At 40.3% G+C, this 23,844-nt stretch overlaps 1 pseudogene; it reads left to right on the top strand.

Moving 5' to 3' along the window:
- The first annotated feature begins 1,635 nt into the window (after positions 1-1,635).
- On the top strand, positions 1,636-7,818 carry LOC132224551 (translation machinery-associated protein 7-like; annotated as a pseudogene).
- Positions 7,819-23,844: the final 16,026 nt, after the last annotated feature.

Genomic DNA, 23,844 nt, shown 5'->3' with positions numbered 1-23,844 from the left:
TGATTGCCAGACTGGATCATCCTACACTGAAATAAAGAAGTCTTTTTTAAAATTTATCTTCATTGTTGAAAGTATTTCAGATGTTACCCTCCCCCCACAACCCCCATTGGAAATAAAGGAGTCTTTGTGGGACATATTTTGCATAAAATTTATGCTTCCCAAATTAATAGCCTTCGTCAATTTAGAATTTTAATCAATGCATGCTAATTTGCTATTCAAATCTCTTGAAAATTAGAATAAAAAAGTAAAGATAATTACTATAAATTAACAAGATACTTAATCCATGGAATACTTCTAGATTCACATTCAGACTTAAGTAATATTACAACCCGAAAGAAGTTTGAATAGTGTTATTTTTAAAAGAGAAGTAAATGGCCTGGGGGGGGGGAAGGGGGCGAGGGGGACGGAAACAGAGCTTGCAATGCTGTGCTTTAGCTAAATTATAGAATTAACAATTTACTTTGTAATGCATTTTAACTTTGATAATATATTAACCATGCAAGTTTCAGAAACTAGCTATTGCAAATAATGTGGTTGTAGTATCAATATTAATGTCAAAGCAGAAGTAAATAAAGATATTTAGTAGTAATGTCATAAAAAGTGATCTCGGTAAGTCTTTCTTACTTAATTATGAAAGTATCCTATATAATAAAAACGTAATATGCAAATTGACTGAACTGCAGAATGACCAATCGCTATGATGTGCACTGACCACCAGGGGACAGACGCTCAATGCAGGAGCTGCCTCCTGGTGGTCAGTGCACTCACACAGGGGGAGTGCCACTGAGCTAGAAGCTGGGCTTACAGCTGGCAAGCGCAGCAGCGGTGGCAGGAGCCTCTCCCGCCTCCACTGCAGGCAGGCAGTAAGGAGCGAGGAGTCCCGGAGTGTAAGAGCCCCGGACTTTGAGAGAGATGTCTGACTGCTGGCAGGTGGACATCCCCTGAGGGGTCCACGACTGCAAGAGGCCACAGGCCGGGCTGAGGGACCCCCCGCCCACCTTCAGTGCTCGAATGTCATGCAACGGGCCTCTAGTACAATCATAACATTGTGCATACCTTCTATTTACTACAGATCACACTCTTTTGCTTATTTAATCACCTGATGGTACTTCTTATTCTTTATTTTAATTTAGAGATAGGAAAAAACAAAAGCAAAATTTAAAATATATTACATTGCAGCCCTAGCTGGTTTGGCTCCATGGATAGAGCATCAGCCTGCAGACTGAAGGGACCTAGGTTCGATTCCGGTCAATGGCACATGCCCGGGTTATGGGCTTGATCCCCAGTAGGGGGCGTGCAGGAGGCAGACAATCAATGATTCTCTCTCATCATTGATGTTTCTATCTCTCTCTCCCTCTCCCTTCCTCCCTGAAATCAATAAAAATATTTTTTATAAAATAAAATGTATTACATTGCAAAATTTAGGCTAAGTGCTTTATATTGCAACAATACATTTAGCCTCCATACCTAATTCTGTGAGATAAGTACTGTTATGATCCCCATACCACAGGTAAGGAAAGTAAAGCACAAAATGATTATAAAACTTTCTAGTACTAATAGAGTTCATAAGTAGCAGAACTATGAGTTGACCAAGTTCTATTTGCCTCAAGATCACAATCTTTTAAATACCCTAACATGTCATCTCTGAAGAAGACCATTGGAAGTAGAGGTACAGAGTGCAGCAATACAACTAGTTAATCACCTGCCAGTTTTTGTACTGTACTGGATGTGGAAGATTTCCCATGGAAGTGGGTCCTTTAAAAAATTATCAACACTAATAAAAGAGAAAAATGGTAATTGGCGTACGACGATACCCTTTTCATTGGCTAATCAGAGCTATATGCAAATTAACTGCCAACTATGATTGGCAGTTAACTGCCAACTAAGATTGGCAGTTAACTGCCAACAAGATGGCGGCTAATTTGCATATGTAGGCAAAATGCAGGGAGGCGAAATGGAAAGCTGGAAGAAGCCCCCTGCCACTGACAGTGATCCGAAACCCAGGGGGGAGCTAAGAGCTGGGGGGCAGGGCAAAGGCAGCTGTGGGGCTGCCTTTGCCTCCCCCCCCAGCCATGATCGGAGAATCAGGCGCCTTTGCCGCCCTGGCCAGTGATAGCAGGAAGTAGGGGTGGAGCCAGCGATGGGAGCTGGACATGGTCGAAGCTGGCAGTCCCGGGAGCTAGGGGTCCCTTGCCTGGGCCTAAAGCGGAGCCCACGATCGCGGGGCCACTGCAGCTGCGGGTCCCCGCTGCCCGGGCCGGACGCCTAGGCCAGAGGCGTTATGCCTGGGCAGGGGCGGAGCCTGCAACCGTGGGGAGCTGGGGGTCCCCTGCCCAGGCCTGACACCTCTGCCAGAGGCCTCAGGCCTGGTCAAGGGGCCGATCCGGTGATTGGTGATCGGAGGGTGATGAGGGTCAACTCCTCTGGCTGAGGCATCAGGCCTGGGCGGGGGGCAGAGCCGGGGGTTGGGGGGATATGACGGTCCCCTTGCCCAGGCCTGAAGCCTGGGTCAGAGGCGTCAGGTTTGGGTGGGGGGTGGAGCAAGTGATCAGAGGGAGATGGGAGTCCCCTGCCCAGGCATGATTCCTGGGCCAGAGGCCTCAGGCCTGGGCGGGGGCCAGAGCCAGTGATTGGGGGGGGATGGGGGTCCCCTGTCCAAGCCTGACACCTCTGGCAGAGGCGTCAGGCCTGGGCAAGGGGCCGATCAGGTGATCGGAGGGTGATGGGGGTCTACGCCTCTGGCTGAGGCATCAGGCCGGGGCAAGGGGCAGAGCCAGCAATCGGAGAGGTCCTGGGGTCCCCTGCCCAGGCCTGATGCCTGGGCCAGAGGCATCAGGCCTGGGCTGGGGACAGAACCAGTGATGGGGGGAAATTAGGGTCCCCTGCCCAGGCCTGACACCTCTGTCAGAGGTGTCAGGCCTGGGCAAGGGGCCGATCCTGCGATTGGAGGGTGATGGGGGTCAACGCCTGAGGGCTCCCAGTATGTGAGAGGGGGCAGACTGGGCTGAGGGACACCCCCCCACACACACACCCAGTGCACGAATTTCGTGCACCAGGCCCCTAGTATATATATAATTGACTTCAGAGAGGAAGGAAGAAGAAGAGAGAGAATCATCAATGATAGGAGAGAACCATTGATCAGCTGCCACTTGCACACCCCACACTGGGGATCGAGCCCACAACTCAGGCATGTGCCCTGACCTGGTATCAAACCGTGACCTCCTGGCTTACAGGTCGATACTCAACCATTGAGCCTTGCAGGCTGGGAGAAAGAGGGTCCTTTTTATGCAGAAAATTATGGCATCATTTGACAAAAAATAAAATATAATGAAATATATAAACAATGTGTACTTTGAGACCCTTTTGTAAGTATAATAAATATAAACCTACCACTAGGCCAGCCATTTTAATAGGATGGTATGGGACATATCAGAATTCAATTCATCTTTGTGGACCATTGCACTGGATTCTGAAGTTTTTAAGAGCAGGGACTAGAACTTGTTCACCTTTGTGTCTCCAATGTCAAATACAGAGCCTCTCATAAAACAGAAAATATTGACGTCAAAAGGCATCAGTTGTTGACCAGCCAGTTACCATTTGTATAACCTTGGCTCAATCATGTCCCCTGAGCCTAAGTTTTTTTTGTTTTGTTTTGTTTTGGTTTGGTTTGTTTTTTTTGGCTGGGAGTTTTTTTTAATTTAAAACAAAAAAAATACTGTGAATTTTACACTAGCTTTTAAGGGTAAAGAACCTGCTACACCAGGACAGGGCACACATTTGTGCATGATCTTAAAAGCTTGGGGAGTGAGTAGGCTCAGGGACCCAAATATTCTGACAACCCCAAGGCCTGTTGAGAGGGGCAAAAGTGAATGATCCCCTATGGCAGCAATTCTCAACCTGTGGGTCGCCACCCCTTTGGCGGTTGAACGACCCTTTCACAGGGGTTGCCTAAGACCATCCTGCATATCAGATATTTACATTACGATTCATAACAGTAGCAACATTACAGTTATGAAGTAGCAACAAAAATAATTTTATGGTTGGGTCACAATACGAGGAACTGTATTTAAAGGGCCAGAAGGTTGAGAATCACTGCTCTATGGATAGGTCACGGTGATGGCGAACCTTTTGAGCTCAGTGTGTCAGCATTTTGAAAAACCCTAACTGGTGACATGGCACCAGTCACATATAGAAATTTTTTGATATTTGCATAGTAAAACAAAGATTTATATTTTTGATATTTATTTTATATATTTAAATGCCATTTAACAAAGAAAAATCAACCAAAAAAATGAGTTCAGAGGTGACACGTGTGTCATAGGTTCGCCATCACTGGGATAGGAGGTCAAGTAAGTTATAAATAACTGGTGAGCCAGGGGGACAGAGCACCCAAATAACCTATACCCCTGGGGGAGGAGGTGTCTTCCAGTTCTCAGGGACTGAGTGTATTGGGGAAACAAGGGAGAGAAGACCTCTTCACCTGGTTGGACCACACTGCTGCTTGAGGAAGTATTGACTTCCCCAGGGATTCCAGCTTCAGCCCTGCTTTTCTTGCCTAAGGCCCTTCTTATTTGTACATAAATACTTGACTATTTACACTATAATTCCTTACCTCAAGGCTAGAGTTAGCTATGAATTGATACATTCAAATACATGCTTAACTATGCTAATAAGCCTGAGGATGGGGTTTACTCAGTGGAAGTTTTATGATGTACTTTCTGTTCCAGTCTCAGCAGCAGAGTCTGAGGCATTAATCCTGGTTGATGATGTTAAAAATAAGGCGAGTCCCCCAAGTCAGGGGTCCTGGTAGAACACAAAACATACTCGGTAGCCAGGCAGCAAGGCCAACATCTTTACTTCTAAGTAGAAGGGTGCGCACACATGGTCTGGAAATGCGCCCATACTGAGCAGGTGGTCTGCTCGGGTACTTATAATCCCTGATGCAGTGACCTGTCCCTTGCTCTTTTTTTTAAATTAAATCTTTATTGTTCAGATTATTGCAGTTGTTCCTCTTTTTTCCCCCCATAGCTCTCCTCCACCCAGTTCCCACACAACCCTCTGCCCTGACTCCTCCCACTGTCCTCATCCATAAGTGTACGATTTTTGTCCAGTCTCTTCCTGCACCCCAACACGCATTTCCACCCAAGAATTGTCAGTCCACTCCCTTTCTATGCCCCTGGTTCTATTATATTCACCAGTTTACTCTGTTCATCAGATTTTTTATTCACTTGATTTTTAGATACACTTGTTGATAGATATGTATTTGCTGTTCATAATTATCTTTACCTTTTTCTAATTCCTCTTCTTAAAGAATACCTTTCAGCATTTCATATAATGCTGGTTTGGTGGTGATGAACTCCTTTAGCTTTTTCTTATCTGTGAAGCTCTTTATCTGACCTTCAATTCTGAATGATAGCTTTGCTGGATAAAGTAATCTTGGTTGTAGGTTCTTGGTATTCATCACTTTGAATATTTCTTGCCACTCCCTTCTTGCCTGCATAGTTTCTGTTGAGAAATCAGCTGACAGTCATATGGGTACTCCCTTGTAGGTGACTGACTGTTTTTCTTTTGCTGCTTTTAAGATTCTCTCTTTGTCTTTTGCCCTTGGCATTTTAATTATGATGTGTCTTGGTGTGGTCCTCTTTGGATTCCTTTTATTTGGGGTTCTTTGTGCATCCTGGACTTGTAAGTCTATTTCTTTCACCAGGTAGGGGAAGTTTTCTGTCATTATTTCCTCAAATAGGTTTTTAATATCTTGCTCTCTCTCTTCTTCTGGCACCCCTATAATTCGGATGTTGGTGTTCTTGAAGTTGTCTTAGAGGCTCCTTACACTATCTTCATATTTTTGGATTCTTTTTTCTTTTTGCTTTTCTGGTTGGGTATTTTTGCTTCTTCGTATTTCAAATCTTTGACTTGATTCTTGGAATCTTCTTGTCTGCTGTTGGGTCTCTGTATATTATTCTTTATTTCAGTTAGTGTATGCTTAATTTCTAGTTGGTCTTTTTTCATATCCTCCAGGGTCTCACTAAATTTATCAGCGGTTTCTAGAAAATTCTTGAAAAACCTTATAACTGTGGTTTTGAACTCTATATCCAGTCGTTTGCTTTCCTCCATTTCTGTCATCTGTGACCTGTTTCTTTGTCTCCGCATTTTTTATGCTTCTCTGTGTTGGTAGAGTGGCTTTGTGTGCTTGGTGTCCTATAGGGCCCAGTGGCTCAGCCTCCCCAATTACCTGAGGTGGACACTCTTGGTGCACCCCTTTGTGAGCTTTGTGCACAGTTTTGTTTTGGTTCAGCCTTGATTCTTGTAGATATCACTGGGAGGAATTGACCTCCAGGCCAATTGGCTGTGAAAATCAGCTGTGTCTACGGTGGGAGAACTTCTGTGCTGAAGACACCCTTATGGGGCAAGACTTGCTTCAGTGGGGCTTTGGTGCTCACTGAGTCTGCCCCCTGAGTGTGTCCCTTATGGATCTGAGGAGTTGTAATCTGGATGGTCCCACTCTGACTACTGGGTACACTGGCTCTTGGATTTAAATAGGTGATAATTTAGCCTCTGCCTGAGGTTACCCAGCAGAAGCTACGAAGAGATCTGCAGATTCCCCTTCCTTATTTGGGGTTTGGAGGTGCCCAGATGAGGCCCAGCTGTGAAGCAATGCAAGCTGCTGTGGGGCCTTGGGCCTTCTCTTGGAAGTTCTGGGTCTGTCTGGCCCAGCTGCAGTTTGTTAGGTAATTTTCAGATTGCAAAGGGCCAGGGCATTCATATTCAAAAGCCTCTGCTGCAGCTTGGGTGGGCGGGGTCTCAGGGAATCAACAGAGTGGAGCAAGCAGCTATGGCTGATCCTCAGCCTTGCCCTAAGAGGCCCCGAGTCTCAGTGTCCCAGTAATTGCTGCAAGCACCTCTGAGAGAAAGCTGACTTCGATTTCCAAGTTCTGCCCACTGCCAGACAGTCCAGTTTCTCCCCTTATGAGTCTGGGTCTCCAGAGACTTCCCGGAACTGGAGTTCAGAGCAGTCGGGGGCTTGTGACTTCCTCCAGATTCAAAAAGACAGCCGCGTCCTCAGTTGCCAGCCCTTGCCGTGTGCGCCTTCGTACCTCTGCACTTTACTTCTGCACCTCCTCTGAGTCTCAGTGTGCTTTTCTCTTTCCTTCTAGTTGTAGAATTTCCACTCAGCCAGCCTTCCTGTAGTTCTGGATGATGTCCGTTTTGTCTTTCAGCTGTATTTTTGCAGTTGTTCGAGCCTAAGTTTTATTACTTCTAAAATATAGTTGGTTCCTGGATAATTATACAATTTTAAAAAGATACAGATTTTTCCCTTATGAAGCTTAACTTCTGATATATGGAAGACATATCTGTGATAATATTCATCCTACCATTCTCACAGATTTGACTTGAAGGTCAAATGAGCTACAGCATGCATTTTACAAATTATAAAACACAAAGATTAGCCTTATAATTTTGATCATCTGTCTATTAGTCTGGTTTCTTTATGTTGTAAGAGATAGAAATCCAACTCCTAGGGGATAAATGATTGTATTCAAAGTATATAGGGAGCTTCCAGTGTCAGGGTCTGGGGAAGTGTTGGCAGGCACCATATGCACCGTGTCTGGCAGGTGAAGGTGGCAAGAAGAAGCCCCTGAAGCAGGCCAAGAAGCAGGCCTAGGAGATGGATGAGGGAGATAAGGGATTCATGCAGAAGCAAAAAGGGGAGCAGACGATATTTGAGGAGCTAAAAGGGAAGGTGGCAGGGAAGGGCCCCCTGGCCACAGGTAGAATGAAGAAATCTGGCAAAAAGTGAGCTGGTCCTTGTGCCTGGGGCAATGGTGATCCATAATTCCATTCGTTTTAACATCTGGATTTCCTGTCATAACATCTCTTGCCATCTATAGCTAGAATGAAGTGTTGTCTTGGAGTCTGCTGTACATTTAAGAATAAACTTTTGTGAAGAAAAAAATCATGCAATGTGTCATCTCTTCAGTTCTCGCTGCCATTTTATCCTTAGCTGTGAGGTCAGAGGAAACCCAGCCCAGAATCCTGTCAAAGTGTGTTCTTCAGTCTTTGTTCTATCTGGAATTCTGTACTGCCTGGAATTAAACCAACTCGTTTTTCTTTTTTTGTTTTTAAAGAAAGTATATAGGGTAACTCTTTGAATCAAGAAAAAGAGAAAGGAAGGAAGGGAGGGAGGGGGGAAGACTGTAAGAGCAGGGCAGCTCTAGGAATCTCAGGTATGTAAATCAGGGTCTCAGTGTCATGGGTCCCCTTTTTTCTCTCTTTTCTTTTTCTCCTGCCCCTCTCTCCCATTGGCTTCTTTGATAATTAGATTCATCCTCTCAAGCTTTTCTATTTGATGGAGAAAATAGCCTCTGGCACCCTTAGAGTCATATCTTTATAGTTCTTTGATATACTTTACCTTTACTTGACTAGAGATGAGACACTTCACCACCTCCTGCTGAAAAATCCTGAGGAAAGACTCTGATTGCATGTAAAGATGACATGCTCACCCCTGGGCCCCCCACTAGGTCATATTGTTGGGTTGTTATGATGGTCTCAGGTATGTCACATGCTCACTCATTTTTTTTTATTATTATTAGTTAAGGTATTACAAATGTGTCCTCATCCCCCCCATTAACCCCCAACCTCCCCCCACCCTGCCCCGCACACTCACGATCCCATCCCCCTGTTGTCCATGTCCATTGGTTTGGCTTATATACATGTATACAAGTCCTTTGGTAGATCTGTTCCCCTTACCCCCACCCTCCCCTACTTTCCTTCTGGGGATTAATAGCCTGATCGCTGTTTCTCAGTCTTTGGGTCTCTCCCTTTTCATCAGTCTATGTTGTTCTCTATAATCCACAAATGAGTGAGATCATGTGGTATTTATCTTTCTCTGACTGGCTTATTTCACTTAGCATAATGGTCTCCAGTTCCATCCATGCTGTTGCAAAAGGCAAGAGTTCCTTTTTGTTACCATTGTGTATATGTACCACAGTTTTTTAATCCATTCATCTGCTGATGGGCACTTAGGCTGTTTCCAAATCTTAGCTATGGTGAATTGTGCTGCTATGAACATAGGGGTGCATATATCCTTTCTGATGGACGTTTCTGGTTTATTGGTATATATTCCAAGAAGTGGGATCACTGGGTCAAATGGGAGTTCCATTTTTAGTTTTTTTGTTTGTTTGGTTTTTTTTAAGAAAGATTTCACATTTTATTTTATTTTTTATTGCTTAAAGTTACAAAGGGTATTACATATGTGTCCATTTTATCCCCCCGCCCTAGACAGGCCCAGGCCTCCCCTATCCCCCAGTGTCTTATGTCCATTGGTTATGCTTATATGCATGCATACAAGTCCTTTAGTTGATCTCTTACCCCCCTACCTCCTGCCCCCCAACCCTCCCCAGCCTTCCCGCTGCAGTTTGACAATCTGTTTGAGGCAGCTCTGCCTCTGTATCTATTATTGTTCAAAAGTTTATAATGGTCTCTATTGTCCATGAATGAGTGAGATCATGTGGTATTTTTCCTTCATTGACTGGCTTATTTCACTTAGCATAATGCTCTCCAGTTCCATCCATGCCGTTGCAAATGGTAAGAGTTCCTTCCTTTTTAGAGCAGCATAGTATTCCATCATGTAGATGTACCACAGTTTTCTAATCCATTCATCTACTGATGGGCACTTAGGCTGTTTCCAGATCTTAGCTATGGTGAATTGTGCTGCTATGAACATAGGGGTGCATATATCCTTTCTGATTGGTGTTTCTGGTTTCTTGGGATATATTCCTAGAAGTGGGATCACAGGGTCAAATGGGAGTTCCATTTTCAGTTTTTTTAAGGAAACTCCATACTGTCTTCCATAGTGGCTGCACCAGTCTGCATTCCCACCAGCAGTGCACAAGTGTTCCTTTTTCTCCACATCCTCTCCAACACTTGTTGTTTGTTGATTTGTTGATGATAGCCATTCTGACAGGTGTGAGATGATAACGCATTGTCGTTTTGATTTGCATCTCTCGTATAATTAGTGACTTTGAGCATGTTTTCATATGTCTTTCGGCCTTCTGTATGTCCTCTTTCGAAAAGTGTCTATCTAGGTCCGTTGCCCATTTTTTTATTGGATTGTTTATCTTCTTTTAAGTTTCATGAGATCCCTGTAAATGTTGGAAATTAAACCCTTATCGGTGATATCATTGGCAAATATGTTCTCCCATGTAGTGGGTCTTCTTGTTGTTTTGTTGATGAAAGTTTCCTTTGCTGTGCAAAAGCTTTTTATTTTGATGTAGTCCCATTTGTTTATTTTCTCTTTAGTTTCCATTGCCCTAGGAGCAGTATCAGAGAAGAAATTCCTTCGGCATATGTTTGCGATTTCGCTGCCTGTGGATTCCTCTAGTATTTTTATGGTTTCCCGTCTTACGTTTAAGTCTTTTATCCATTTTGAGTTTATTTTTGTGTATGGTGTGAGTTGGTGGTCTAGTTTCATCTTTTTGCATGTATCTGTCCAATTTTCCCAGCACCATTTATTGAAGAGACTGTCTTGACTCCATCGTATGCTCTTGCCTCCTTTGTCGAATATTAATTGGGCATAGTGGTTTGGGTCGATTTCTGGGGTCTCTATTCTATTCCATTGATCTATATGTCTGTTCTTGTGCCAGTACCAAGCTGTTTTAAGAACAGTGGCTTTGTAATACAGTTTGATATCTGGTATTGAGATCCCACCTACTTTGTTCTTTTTTCTCAGGATTGCTGCAGCTATTCGGGGTCTTTTTTTATTCCAGATGAATTTTTGGAACGTTAGTTCTTGATTTGTGGAATATGCCGTTGGTAATTTAATGGGGATTGCATTGAATCCATAGATTGCTTTGGGTATTATGGACATTTTGATGATGTTGATTCTACCAATCCATGAACACGGTATGTTCTTCCATCTGTTTATGTCTTCCTCTATCTCTTTTTTCAGTGTCCTCTAGGTTTTGGCATATAAGTCTTTTACCTCCTTAGTTAAGTTTATTCCTAGGTATTTTAATTTTTTTTGTGCAATGGTAAATGGGATTGCTTCTGTAGTTTCACTTTCTGTAAGTTCACTATTGGTGTAAAGAAATGCCATGGATTTCTTAGCATTAATTTTGTATCCTGCTACATTGCCGAATTCATTTATTAAGTCTAATAATTTTTTGATGGAGTCTTTAGGGTTCTCTATGTATAGTATCATGTCATCTGCAAATAAGGACAGTTTTACTTCTTCTGTTCCAATCTGGATGCCTTTTATTTCTTCTTCTTGTCTGATTGCCACGGCTAGTACTTCTAGTACTATGTTGAACAGGAGTGGTGAGAGGGTGCTCACTCATTTTTATAAGAAACTAGAAGCCCATTGCATGAAGATTCACACAGTAGGCCTTCCTTCCCCTGGCTGCCGGCACCGGTTTTCCTCTAGCACCCGGGACCCAGGCCTTTGGTCTGGCGGCAACGGAGAAGCCTAGCCTCTTCAGTCTTCAGTCTTTACTCCAGCCAGAGCCTTCAGTCTTTGCTCCGTGCCTGCATATGCAAATTAAGTGCCATCTTTGTTGGGTTAATTTGCACAGTTGCTCTGATTGGCTGGTGGGCATAACAGAGTGACACCAATTTACATGTTTCTCTTTTATTAGTGTAGATGAGGCTGGTCCCTGGCCAGTATGGCTCAGTGGGTTGGGTGTCAGCCCATGCACTGAAAGGTTGCTGGTTTGATTCTGGTCAGCGCACATGCCGGGGTTTCAGGCTCAACGAGTCAGCCAATCAATATTCCACTCTCACATAGATGTTTCTCTCCCTCTCCCTTCCTCTTTCTCTAAAAATCAATAAAAATATTTTAAAAAGACAAACAAAAAATGAGGCTTGGAAAATATCCTGAGCAGACGAAGGCAATAATTACTACAATATCATAGCTTTATTTGCTTAATGTTGTATCTATTAAAATACTAATTTATTTGTAGAAAGGCTAAGATTCTCTGCTTCTTTTACTCTGATTACCTTTGCAACAAAAGTGGACTACATAATTTTCAGGGCCTACTGCAAAATAAAAATGAAGGGTCTCTTGCTCAAAAAGCAGGGGGAAAAATATAAAGGTACTAAAACATACAATTTTTTTCCTTTAAAATATTTAATTACCTATCAAATATAGTGTAATAGCAACACAAGATAAATGACATAACCTTGCAAATTTTAAAAAAATGTTTTGGTGTAATAATGTTAAATAATACAATAAATAATAATACATCTGATGGGGCTAAGGTTATATCCCTATTACTCATAAGTTGAAAATATCATAAGTTGAAAATGTATTTAACTATTTACACTAAACATCACAGCTTAGCCTAGCCTACATTAAACATTCTCAGAACACAACATCCAAAACCACAGGCAACACAGTACTCTGTGGAGTTATTGGTTGTTTACCCTTGTGATTGTGAGACTGACTGGGAGCTGCAGCTTACTGTTGCTGCCCAGCATCTTAAAAGAATACTGTACTGCATCTGCTTGCCTGAGAAAAAAAATCAAAATTTGAATTATGTTTTTTCCTGAATGCCTATGACTTTCGCACCATCATAAAGTTGAAAAATCCTAAATCAAACCATCATATGTCTGGGACTGGTTGTACATTATTAATGTAATATGGTGATTCATTGAAAGAATTTTCTCCCTCACTTTTCTATAAATTCATTTATTAAGTCATTAAAATGTATACTTTCAGCCACTATTTCAATTGCTGTAATTGAAATTGACATTAGTTGCTCTTGGCAAATTCAAGATTGCAAATAATTTTTGATAATTTTTTAGTTTGACAACACTGGGTAATTTCTGATAAGTTAGTTCTAAATACAGATTTTAGTACATCTAAAACTGATATGTTTTGCAGAACATTTTTTTCTAGAAAGGTTTAACTCTTCATATAAATCATTTTCATGTAAGTCTGGATTTATTTTTAAATGTAAATTTATACAATGGCATTTTAATGTTTCCTGTGACATTTTCTGTAACTTGTTGTGGTTGTAGAAACAACTGAAAGTGTTTTCATGATTTGTATCTAAGTCAACATGGCTGTTTATGCATTCTATTGCTTTATCTTGAATTACAAGAAAAATTAATTTAAAAAATTTCTTCCCCATTAATAATTAATTCATGTGAAGCTTAAAATAAAATAGTGCTCTTTAAATTTAATTTCTTTTAACAAGCCTGGAGATATTTTCTTTGCAATGTTGCTGCAATTTTCAAATGCAGAAATTCTAAACACTTTAAAGAATATTAATAATTCCCTGAAATGTTTTATTGCAATGTTCATGTGTATGTTTTCAGTTTGTAATAATTCACTGACCAAGTTTACTGCCTGAGCTCTTGCAGTCCCTGCTGAGAGATTTCATATTTGTATAGATGCTGCAGGGATGGAATGCCAGGATGGGCAGGCAAGCTGACCTCCCATTGTAGGTCCCAGTGCCCCATGAAGAACTCCTCCTTTTTCCCATGCCATAGCCACTGTCACCACCACTGCTATTTCTGCTACTTCCATCACTATAGCTACCTATCTGGCCCTAATTACTCCCTTAGGGCCTTGCAGAGCCCAAGACTTCTCTAAGCTAGGGAGTGGGTCTCAGGCAGCCAAGTTCAATGCTCAATGCGCTCCCTTTGAGCCTGAGTTTGTGGTGTGAATGCTGCTGCCAAGCATATCTCCTATGTTCATGCTCATACTTCACTGTGCCTTTGGATTTGACTTACAAAACACAAGTCAAAAGGCAAAAGTCTTAAGAATTTCATGATGGTAACAGTACAACAAACATGTCAGACTCAAAGGCTAATGCGGGCCAAATAAACAAGGTTTAAGTTTATGTGTGCTGCAAAAAAACAAAAGCTTCAATTTTCATAGAAAGGTAGGTTTATTTTGATAGAGGCATGCTGAATACAAAGGGCTGAAATAAATGAGTAATTGTTAACATAAAATAATAGAACATTTTAATAAAAATTAATATTTTTCTTTGAACATTAACTTACCAGACACTGAATAAGTGCACAAATTAATAAGCGTAACGCAAATAAACCTTATTTTTCTTGTTCTCAAAAAGAGAAATATTCCTGTTGCACACACCAAACAAGTCAGTACAAGACTAATGACATGGCAATCGGCTGCTAAAATATTCGCTGCTGGTATTAGTGGAGAGAAATGGTGCGCCTGAGCATAAGGTGCATAAGGCGCATAAGGGAAATGAATGCAACATGATTATCGTAATCAGTCATTAGCAAATGTTGTAGTTTGTTATTAATAATTATGCATAACAGGATATTGTAAAAATTAAATTACAAAATTTTTATTAAAATGTTTCTTACATACCGTTATATTTTCTGGGCCACAAAAATATTCTTTGTGGGCTGCATGTGGTCCGGGGGCTGCAAGTTTGACATGCTTGCAATACAACATTAAAGCAAGTGTGGCATCCCTGCTGAGACCAGTTTGTTTTTTTCTACACAGGTCTTAGGCACATAAAGCCTGTCTTTCTTGCAAGATATGTGCTCACTTTGGGAAAGAAGGTCCCTGTTTATTCTCTGAACAAGTAGTTGCTCAAAAGTGCTTAAGAAATGTTGAAAAAAAAACCCCTGAAAAAAATACTCTATTTGGGTTTTACTTAAACACACTTGCTTACATGCACACACACCACATCCTAAAACAAATAATATCATGAAACAACACCTCACTATGTGTGATCCACTGTTCTTTTTCAAAACGCTGGCCCTGACCCAGTAAAGGAATACAATTTCCTTGAACTATGACCAACTCATCCTGATTTGCCTGGGACTTTCTTGGTTTTAGCACTGTAAGTGCTATATCCCGGAAACCCCTCTTTCAGTTCTGGGAAAAGCAGGGTGAATGGTCACCCTGCCTCCATGTCTTTATTGTATGCTTACAACTCCCCTTCCTTGTCTTGATGTCTTTTCAAGCCATAGCTTGAAGGCTTAGCCTAAGGAGTGCTTCTTCTCTGTGAAACTTCCTGACACTTCCAGTCAGAGGTAAGTGATCTTTCCTCTCTGCTCCAATAGAACACTTGGTATTACTTTTACAGAATTTTCTACATTGCTCCCTTGGTTGTTTTACACAGTAGACAAGGGCTCCTTATGGCAGAAAGTTAGGTTCTTATTCATCCCTGTTTTCTTTGTGCCTAACACGGTGCTTGGTACATAACGAGTTATCAATAAACAGTTATTGAAAAGAGGAGTGAAGCACTGGATGTAAAACTGCTCTTTATTAAGAGGATTGGAAAAGTGAACTGAGCACCAATGGTCAATAACCCTTCACTTTGTTAGAAAATCAGATTGGATAGTCTCAGCTTCCTTCAGAAACACTGAACAAATCGACCCACCCTCTAAATGTTGGGAGTAAGTTCAATTAATTTGTTATGTACTAGATTCCTTACTTCACCCCAGTCCTCTTTTACTTAATGGGATGTGTTTTATTTAAACTGGATATAGGAAATCCATTACAGCCAGAAACAAAATGGCTTTTTTTAAATAACAGGTTTCAGTACCACAGGGCATAGTTGTAGAACTGAAATGTTGGAAACACAACACTATTATTTGCATATGGCACATTAAGACTTTTTTCTAACCATATTGATGTCACTGTAAGTTGAGTTTGAAGAATAGAGATAGAAGATTAAAGTTTAGATTTAGACTCAGTGAAAGAAAAATAAGTTTTATTTGAAAATTACCTGTCTAAAAAAAAAAAAAAAAAAAAAAAAAAGAAAATTACCTGTCTAATGCTGACATAAGGCTGATGGATACAATCAGTTTATTTAGTGTGATGATAATATCTTGGCTGAAAGGGTTTGATTCTATTGAATAAAATGAAATAGTGAATGCCTTCGTTTACACAAAGAAATTCAGCTTTGTGCACTGAAATGTATGATAGCATAGATTATGATTTGGTGTAATGACTGACTGTAAAAGCGTTACTTTAGAGTTCAACCTTGTTATGATTTATGGTGTTGAAAAAAATTTCAAATATATGATACTAGAGCAGCCGTGGGCAAACTACGGCCCGTGGGCCAGATCCGGCCCGTTTGAAATGAATAAAACTAAAAAAAAAAAAAGACCGTACCCTTTTATGTAATGATGTTTACTTTGAATTTATATTAGTTCACACAAACACTCCATCCATGCTTTTGTTCTGGTCCTCCGGTCCAGTTTAAGAACCCATTGTGGCCCTCGAATCAAAAAGTTTGCCCACCCCTGGCTTAGAGGCTAGCATTCTTTATCTATGGAGCACACACAGTTTATTTTATATGTAACAAATAATACACCAAAAGGAAAACATTTTATCCATAAGCTGTTGCAACAACACATTGATCTGTTTTCTTGAGTACAGGCCAGGGAATAAGGATTTGGGGCCACCAAAAGTTTATTCTTTATTAGTGTCTTTTATTGGATAATTTTCAGAACAGCAAAATAGATTCCTGAGTGCTTCACATTGTTCCATCTGTGTAATACCACTCAAGGTCTTGACATACATATGGAATGTGCAACTGCTACGGGTGATGTGTTAGACCTCGGTTCTTGAGTTTAGCTAAGAAAAAATTCAGAGCCAAGAACTCTAACTCAAAAAGTGTATTTAGAAAGTAAAAAAAGGTAGAATAAATGAGCCAGCTGGGCTGTGTGGACTCAGGAAACAAATTACAGAGGCAAAAGAAAGGCCTGTGGAGCTTAGGAGAAAGAAAGCAAAGGTAGACACCTAAGAAAGGTGTGAGCATGCTCTAGACTAGAGAGAGAGAGAGAGAGAGAGAAAGAGCATTCACTGGATCACTTGCCTTACGAGTTTTTATCTGTTTTCTAAAGATAGGGATTTTAGGGTAGGTCTCAGGGGAGGATTTCAGTAGAATATTCATTATCTTTTCAGATGTGTCCTTTCACAGTGTGGTCTCTCTTGATTGGTCAGGGCTAGTATACGGGTTTATTAGTCATGACATCTGGTCCTGATGTCAGCATGGCTTCTCTTTGTCTGGTTTTATTGTTTCTCTGGGCCTGGATCTGAAACACAACCGAGGCCTACCAGGTAGATGTTATCTTTAGTTTGACCAAAACTCTGTCTTTGTGGTCTATAGACCCAAAGCTTTGTTCCTAAGATTATTTGATGTGGTCAGACCCTCATTGTCCTTAATGTTTAAGGGTGTAGTCATGCAAAGGCTTGTATGGGAGTCCTATGAGGCAATTCTCAGGCCCAGCCCCCTTGTTCCTCCTCTAAGGGAGTCTAACAACTTGCTGGGGAATAAAGTTCACCATGAAGGAGCGGTCCCATGCTAGGGTCTTATCTGCAGCTGCTACGGTTCAGGAATCTGGAGAAGGGCTGAAAAGTAAATTAAATAAATTATACATGAAATATAAATTTGGGAGGCATTTTGGGGGAGCCAGGGGAGGCTTAGCTCTAGTGACTAAGCTCCCCATCTCCTGACCCAGGGCTTTTTAGTCACACATTTTGCCCTTTAGCAAAGCAGATATACATATCAAAGGTAAGGTTTGGTAAACAATAAAGGATTATCAGGTTGGGGAAACTTCCCTCAGCTGTCTGGCAGCAGGCAATAACATGAAGATCTTCAGCCCTGCTGAAGGTGTCCATCATCCTTCTGACGAACTTCTTGCATTTTATTATGTCCTGCTGGAATTAGCTTCCAGCAGTCCCAGCCTATGATAATTGTTTTCTCTAGTTTTTCCCTTGCTAGATAACTGGGACTTTCCACCCTGGTGACATCCCTTACCTGGCCTATTGTTCCTACTCTGCTCATGCCTGTCTGTCTACTCTATCACAACCACTAAAATTGGATGGTTAGAGTTTTATCTTTACCCTTCGTTTGTTTCTTTGTTTTGGTCCCATCTTCTCTCTTTGTTGTAGGGGTATCTATTTCTTCAGTTACTTTCATGCCATAGAGGAGGAAAAATAATTTTTCTTTTACCCTTCCAGGTTCTTGGCTGAGGCCCCCCTTCCCCCCATATAAAAGATAGATTAACAGGAGAAAAACAAACAGAAGTTTAAGAGCATGCATTCCTCCTGTATACATGGGAGATAATGAGAAAATGAGTCATTCTCAATCTCTGAAATGGCCCAAACCACCACCTTAAATATCTCCAGCTAAAGTAAAATGATGTGGGGGAAGATGGTAGGCAAGTTATGGGAGGCTATGAAGAAAATCACAGTGAATAAGGATATGATTGTTATGTAGATTTAGGTCAGTCCTTTCTCTACTGATGAGTACATCTAGAGATTTAGTAATTTTTCTCTCCCTGGTGTGGAGAGGAAGACACACTTAGAAATGAAAATTTCTTTTATAAATGTAAATGTCTCTTATAAAGGGTAACTTCTACTAGGTTTTGAAAGAAAATTATCTTTATTGCTGAAAATATTACAGATGTCCCCCTTCCTCCTCCCCTCCTCCCCCCACATTGAGGCCCCTCTACCCTGCAACTCTCTCTCCTCACACAGGCCTTCACCTCACTATTGTCTGTGTCCCTGGGTTATGCATATGCATATAAATTCTTTGGTTAATCTCCCCACCTCCCTCTGAGATTCTTCAGTCTGTTCTATGTCATGCTTCTATGTCATCTGTTTTGTTTATCAGATGAGTGAGATCATGTGATAGTGTCTTTCACTGGCTTATTTCACTTAATACTCTCCAGGTCCCTTCATGCTGTCTTAAAGAGATCCTTCCTTTTGCCCTATCACTGTGGCTAAGTGGTTGATCGTTGACCTATGAACCAGGAGGTCACAGTTCAATTCCTGGTCAGGGCACATGCCTGGGTTGTGGACTTAATCCATGAAGGAGGCAACCAACCAATGATTCTCTCTCATCACTGATGTTTCTCTCTCTCTCCCTCTCCCTTCTTCTCTGAAATCAATAAAAATATTTTTTAAAAAAGAGATCCTTCTTTTTTACTGCTGCATCGTATTCCATTATGTAAATGTACCATAGCTTTTTAAACTACTCATCTACTGATGGGCACTTGGGCTCTTTCTAGATCTTAGCTATTATAAATAGGGCTGTTATGAACATAGGGGTGCATACATTCTTTTTGATTGGTGTTTCGGGATTCTTAGGATATATTCCTAGAAGTGGGATCACTAGGTCAAATGGCAGTAACATTTTTAATTTTTTGAGGAAACTCCATTCTGTTTTCTATAATGGTTACACCAGTCTGCATTCCCACCAGCAGTGTGCTAGGGTTCCCTTTTCTCCGAATCCTCATCAGCACTTGTCAATTATTGATGAGTTGATGGTAGCCATTCTGGCAGGTATGAGGTGATACCTCAGTGTTGTTTTAATTTGCATCTCTCTGATGATTAGTGACTTCGAATATTTTTTCATGTCTTTTGGCTATCTGTATGCCCTCGTTGGAAAAGTGTCTATTTAGGTACTTTGCCTGTTTTTTAAATGGGTCTTTTGTCCTCTTTTTTAGTTATATGAGTTCTTTATATATTTTGGAAAGTAACCCCTTATCAGATGTATCATTGACAAATATGATCTCCCATACAGTGGGCTCCCTTTTCATTTTGTTGATTATTTCTTTTGCTGTGCAGAAGCTTTTTATTTTGATGTAGTCCCATTTGTTTATTTTCTCCTTTGTTTCCCTTGCCTCAGGAGATGTATCAGCAAACATATTGCTTTAAGAGATGTCTGAGATTTTGCTGCCTATACTTTCTTCTAGGATGTTTATGGTTTTATAACATATATAAATAGTCTTTTATCCATTTTGAGTTTATTCTTGTGTGTGGTGTATGTTGGTGGTCTATTTTCATTTGTTTGCATGTACCTGTCCAATTTTCCCAACACCATTTATTGAAGAGACTGTTTTGACTCCATTGTATACTCTTGCCTCCTATGTCAGATATTAATTGAGCCTAATGGCTTGGGTTGATGTCTGAGGTCTCTGTTCTATTCCATAGATCTATATACCTGTTCTTGTGCCATTACCAGGCTGTTTTGATTACAGTGGTATTGTAGTATATCTTGATACCCAGTATTGAGATCTCTCCAATTTTGGAGCTTCTTCTGTGTCTGCTCTTTCTTAAAAATAACCAGCCTAGCATAATTCTTATGCCTGCAGATGAAAAAAGTAATTTCACAGGGTGATCTGATCATAAATTCCTGAGTATATCATGGTGGGTAGTCATGTCCCAGGCATACAACTTCCTTACTAAAATAATTATTGTTGCCTTAAGCAAGCTGTGTCCATTTTGTATTTGCATATAGTTTAACATACCTTTGAAATGCCTTTTTTCAGACCCTTTTTTTTCTAAGATGTAACTATCTTCAAAAAAGCAAATAACCTTGCCGAAACTGGTTTGGCTCAGTGGATAGAGCATCGGCCTGCGGACTGAAAGGTCCCAGGTTCGATTCCAGTCAAGGGCATGTACCTGGGTTGCGGGCACATCCCCAGTGGGAGATGTGCAGGAGGCAGCTGATCGATGTTTCTCTCTCATCGATGTTTCTAACTCTCTATCTCTCTACCTTCCTCTCTGTAAAAAATCAATAAAATATATTTTTTAAAAAAGCAAATAACCTTAATCATTCTGTAATCCAATCCTGTGTTGCTTTCTCCCACCTTTATGTAATTTTCTTTATATACCCTTCTTAATTTTAAATGCATAAAGGAAACTTCAAAAACGGTTATTCTTCAGAGCATTTGAGATTTTGCTCCCTGGCATATGTCATCAGTTTGGCTCTAATAAATTTTATAAAATTTCTCCACAGGTTTGGATGTTTCTTATGGTGACATGCCAAAGAGGTATATTTTGGATTGGCAAATTCTGCTTCCCTTCAATACCTTGGTTAACCTCAGAGGCTCTGACATTAGACTACCTAGGTTCAAATCCCTGCTCTTTCACTCATGAGCTTCATGGCATTGGGCAAGTTACTTGGCCTCTCTTTGTCTCAGTTTTTCTATTTATAGAACAGTGATAATAGTAACATTTACCTCATAGGGTTTTAATGAGAATCCAAATAAATAATATTTGTAAAACACACAAAAATGTTGTTGCATAGCAAGAGTCATTTAATGTTACTAATTATTCTTTCAATTTGAACATAATGCACGTTTTGTACAGTAGCTTAGGACAGTTGCTTCTATGTAACTAAAGGGTTCCTTTGAAAACAGCAAGCCTAAACTTTATTCTCTTTAAGTTATGAATGTAGGCAACAAATCACATATAGAAGTCCCAGGGAGGCAAAATGACTTGCCTAAGATCACATAATAAGTAGCATAATTGTGATTGAAATCTCCATTGCATTTTTCCAACCCAAGAGCTCTATTCACTACACTATAGTGTATCAAATTGAATGCACTTATAATCAATTCAAAGTAGCACCCTCTTAGAAATGTTGGGAAAGATAGAAAATGACTGATATGCCGAACAGAAATCAACCTAGAAGTGCCTTCTCTAGAAATATACAAAAGAACAGGCCTCAATTTCTTCAAATGTGAGTTTATGTGCATACTCCTCTTCAGATTTCGTGGTGAGAATATGTTTATTTACTTTATTTTTTGCTATGTTTCTTTAAATTGATTTTTCTTTTGCTTGGAACATTTTAATTAATTTTTTGCTTTGGTTGTTGACAGGTTTATTTTCAATTCAGTACAGCTCACTGAATTACAAAGGAAAATAATGAGTGTAAAAATGTTACAGTACACCCACATAGCCCTTCCACCTGGTTGCTTTATCCTTCCAAAGTAAACCATGTTGCTCAAAAATAATAATGAAAAAGTGGTAACAGTCTTGTGCAATAACCCAATTCAGCAACTTTCAACCTTTTTCATCTTATGGCACATAAACTAATTACTAAAGTTCTGCAGCACACCAAAAATATACAGTAAAGCCTCAATATCAGAGAGTAATTAGGGCAAGGGGGTGTCCATTAAAGCTGAAAGTCCATTATATAATAAAGTAAGTTTTCCAAATGCATATGTTGAAAAATTGACAAACTATGTGAACATGTTTGTGTAGTTAAAATTAAGTATGTACAAGAAGTTTAATTTCACAGAAAATTTTTCTATATGTATTACTGTCATTTTAAATTTATACTGAATAGGCCTAGTAAATGTGTGCATTCACCAGTCACCAGGAGTAAACAAATGCACACGACTAGGATGTGGCATAGCGCACATGTAACATCTGCGGCTCGCATTAAAACTGCTGCAGAATGTCTTGCCAGGAGACAACAGAACCAATTACTGCTTGCAATGCAGTGTGATCCGGTGTCAATCATTTGCTGAAAATTGTTTATAAGTAGTGATTCTTGGATTTAAATATGTAGACTATAGTTGTAGCTATGTAATATTTATTTATATCAGTAAAGTTACTATAGCGTTTTCCCTAATTTATGGCCTGTTCGCTTAAATTTGTTAAAAATAATAGTGAATTAGTAGCACAAAAATAACCTGTTAATTTAATTATAAGCAAATCTTGGTTAAAAGCATTTTAAAATGAACAGGCTGTCAATTTTTACATATGACATATGGACCGAAAATTTTGTCCGTTAAATCAATGTCCACAAATGTTTTTAAAAAATATATTTTTTTATTGATTTCAGAGAGGAAGGGAGAGGGAGCGAGAGATAGAAACATCAGTGATGAGAGAAAATCATTGATCGGCTGCCTCCTGCACGCCCCCTACTGGGGCCTGAGTCTGCAACCCGGGCATGTGCTCTTGACCAGAATTGAACCCAGGACCCTTCAGTCTGCAGGCTGATGCTCTATCCATTGAGCCAAACCAGCTAGGGCACAATGGTAGCATCTTGATTTCAGCCAGGAAAAAAGAGGAAGAGAGAGATAGAAACATCAATGATGAGAGAGAATCATTGATCAGTTGCCTCCTGTACACCCCACAATGGGGACTGAGCCCAAAACCCAGGCATACGCCCTGACTGGGAATCAAACCGTGACCACCTGGTTCATATGTCAATGTTCAACCACTGAGCCACACCATGCTAGCAAAATTTTTACTTCTTTATTTCCACTACTCTGTTACTGAAATTTAGCACTTCCTTCAATTATCAACATAAGTTAAAAAAAAAAAAAAAACACCCACAATTGTATTAGCAGTACCTGGCACTTTTTCATCAATAGAAATCTCATTTAGTTCTTGCAGATATCTCAAAATATCATGATCATCAGTGGTTCAAAATTAGAATAGTTATTGAACCTGCCAATAGATCTTGTTACTTAATGTTTTAATGAAGATGTATTTTACTATGTCACAATTTTTAAATAGTTTGATAGCTATAATTAAATACATTTAGTTTCTTTGTAACCCTATGCATTTTATTTTATTTATTTTTTAAAATATATTTTTATTATTTCAGAGAGGAAAGAAGAGGGAGAAAGAGAAACGTCAGTTATGAGAGAGAATCATTGATTGTCTGCCTCCTGCACGCTCCCTACTGGGGATCGAGCCTGCAAACCGGGCATGTGCCCTTGACTAGAATTGAATCCAGGACCCTTCAGAGCCTAGGCTGACGCTCTATCCATTGAGAAAACTGGCTAGGGCATATGCATCTTTTATGTTTATTTAAAAGTGGTAGTTTGAGAAAAGTTTCATAAGCTTCATCAGACTGTCCGAGGGTCTATGGCACAGAAAAGGGTTAAGTACTTCTAATGTAGTGGGTGTAAAACCAAACTGAAAAGAGAGCCAGAGAGAAAAATAAATAAATAGACTTTAGTGTCACAGAATAAAAGGGAGGATTTAATTTAAAAAAGGGAGTGGTCAACAGAGTCAAAGACCACAGAAAGGTCAAGTTAGAAGAAACTTGGATTATTAGAGGGGAGAGTGCCACCCTTATGTAGTGCCCTTAGAAT

This window comes from Myotis daubentonii, chromosome X (assembly GCF_963259705.1).
Source record: "Myotis daubentonii chromosome X, mMyoDau2.1, whole genome shotgun sequence".
In the NCBI taxonomy this organism is placed as follows: Eukaryota; Metazoa; Chordata; class Mammalia; order Chiroptera; family Vespertilionidae; genus Myotis; species Myotis daubentonii.
Note: the sequence above shows the minus strand (reverse complement) of the source record. Positions and strands in the feature narration are given on the sequence as shown.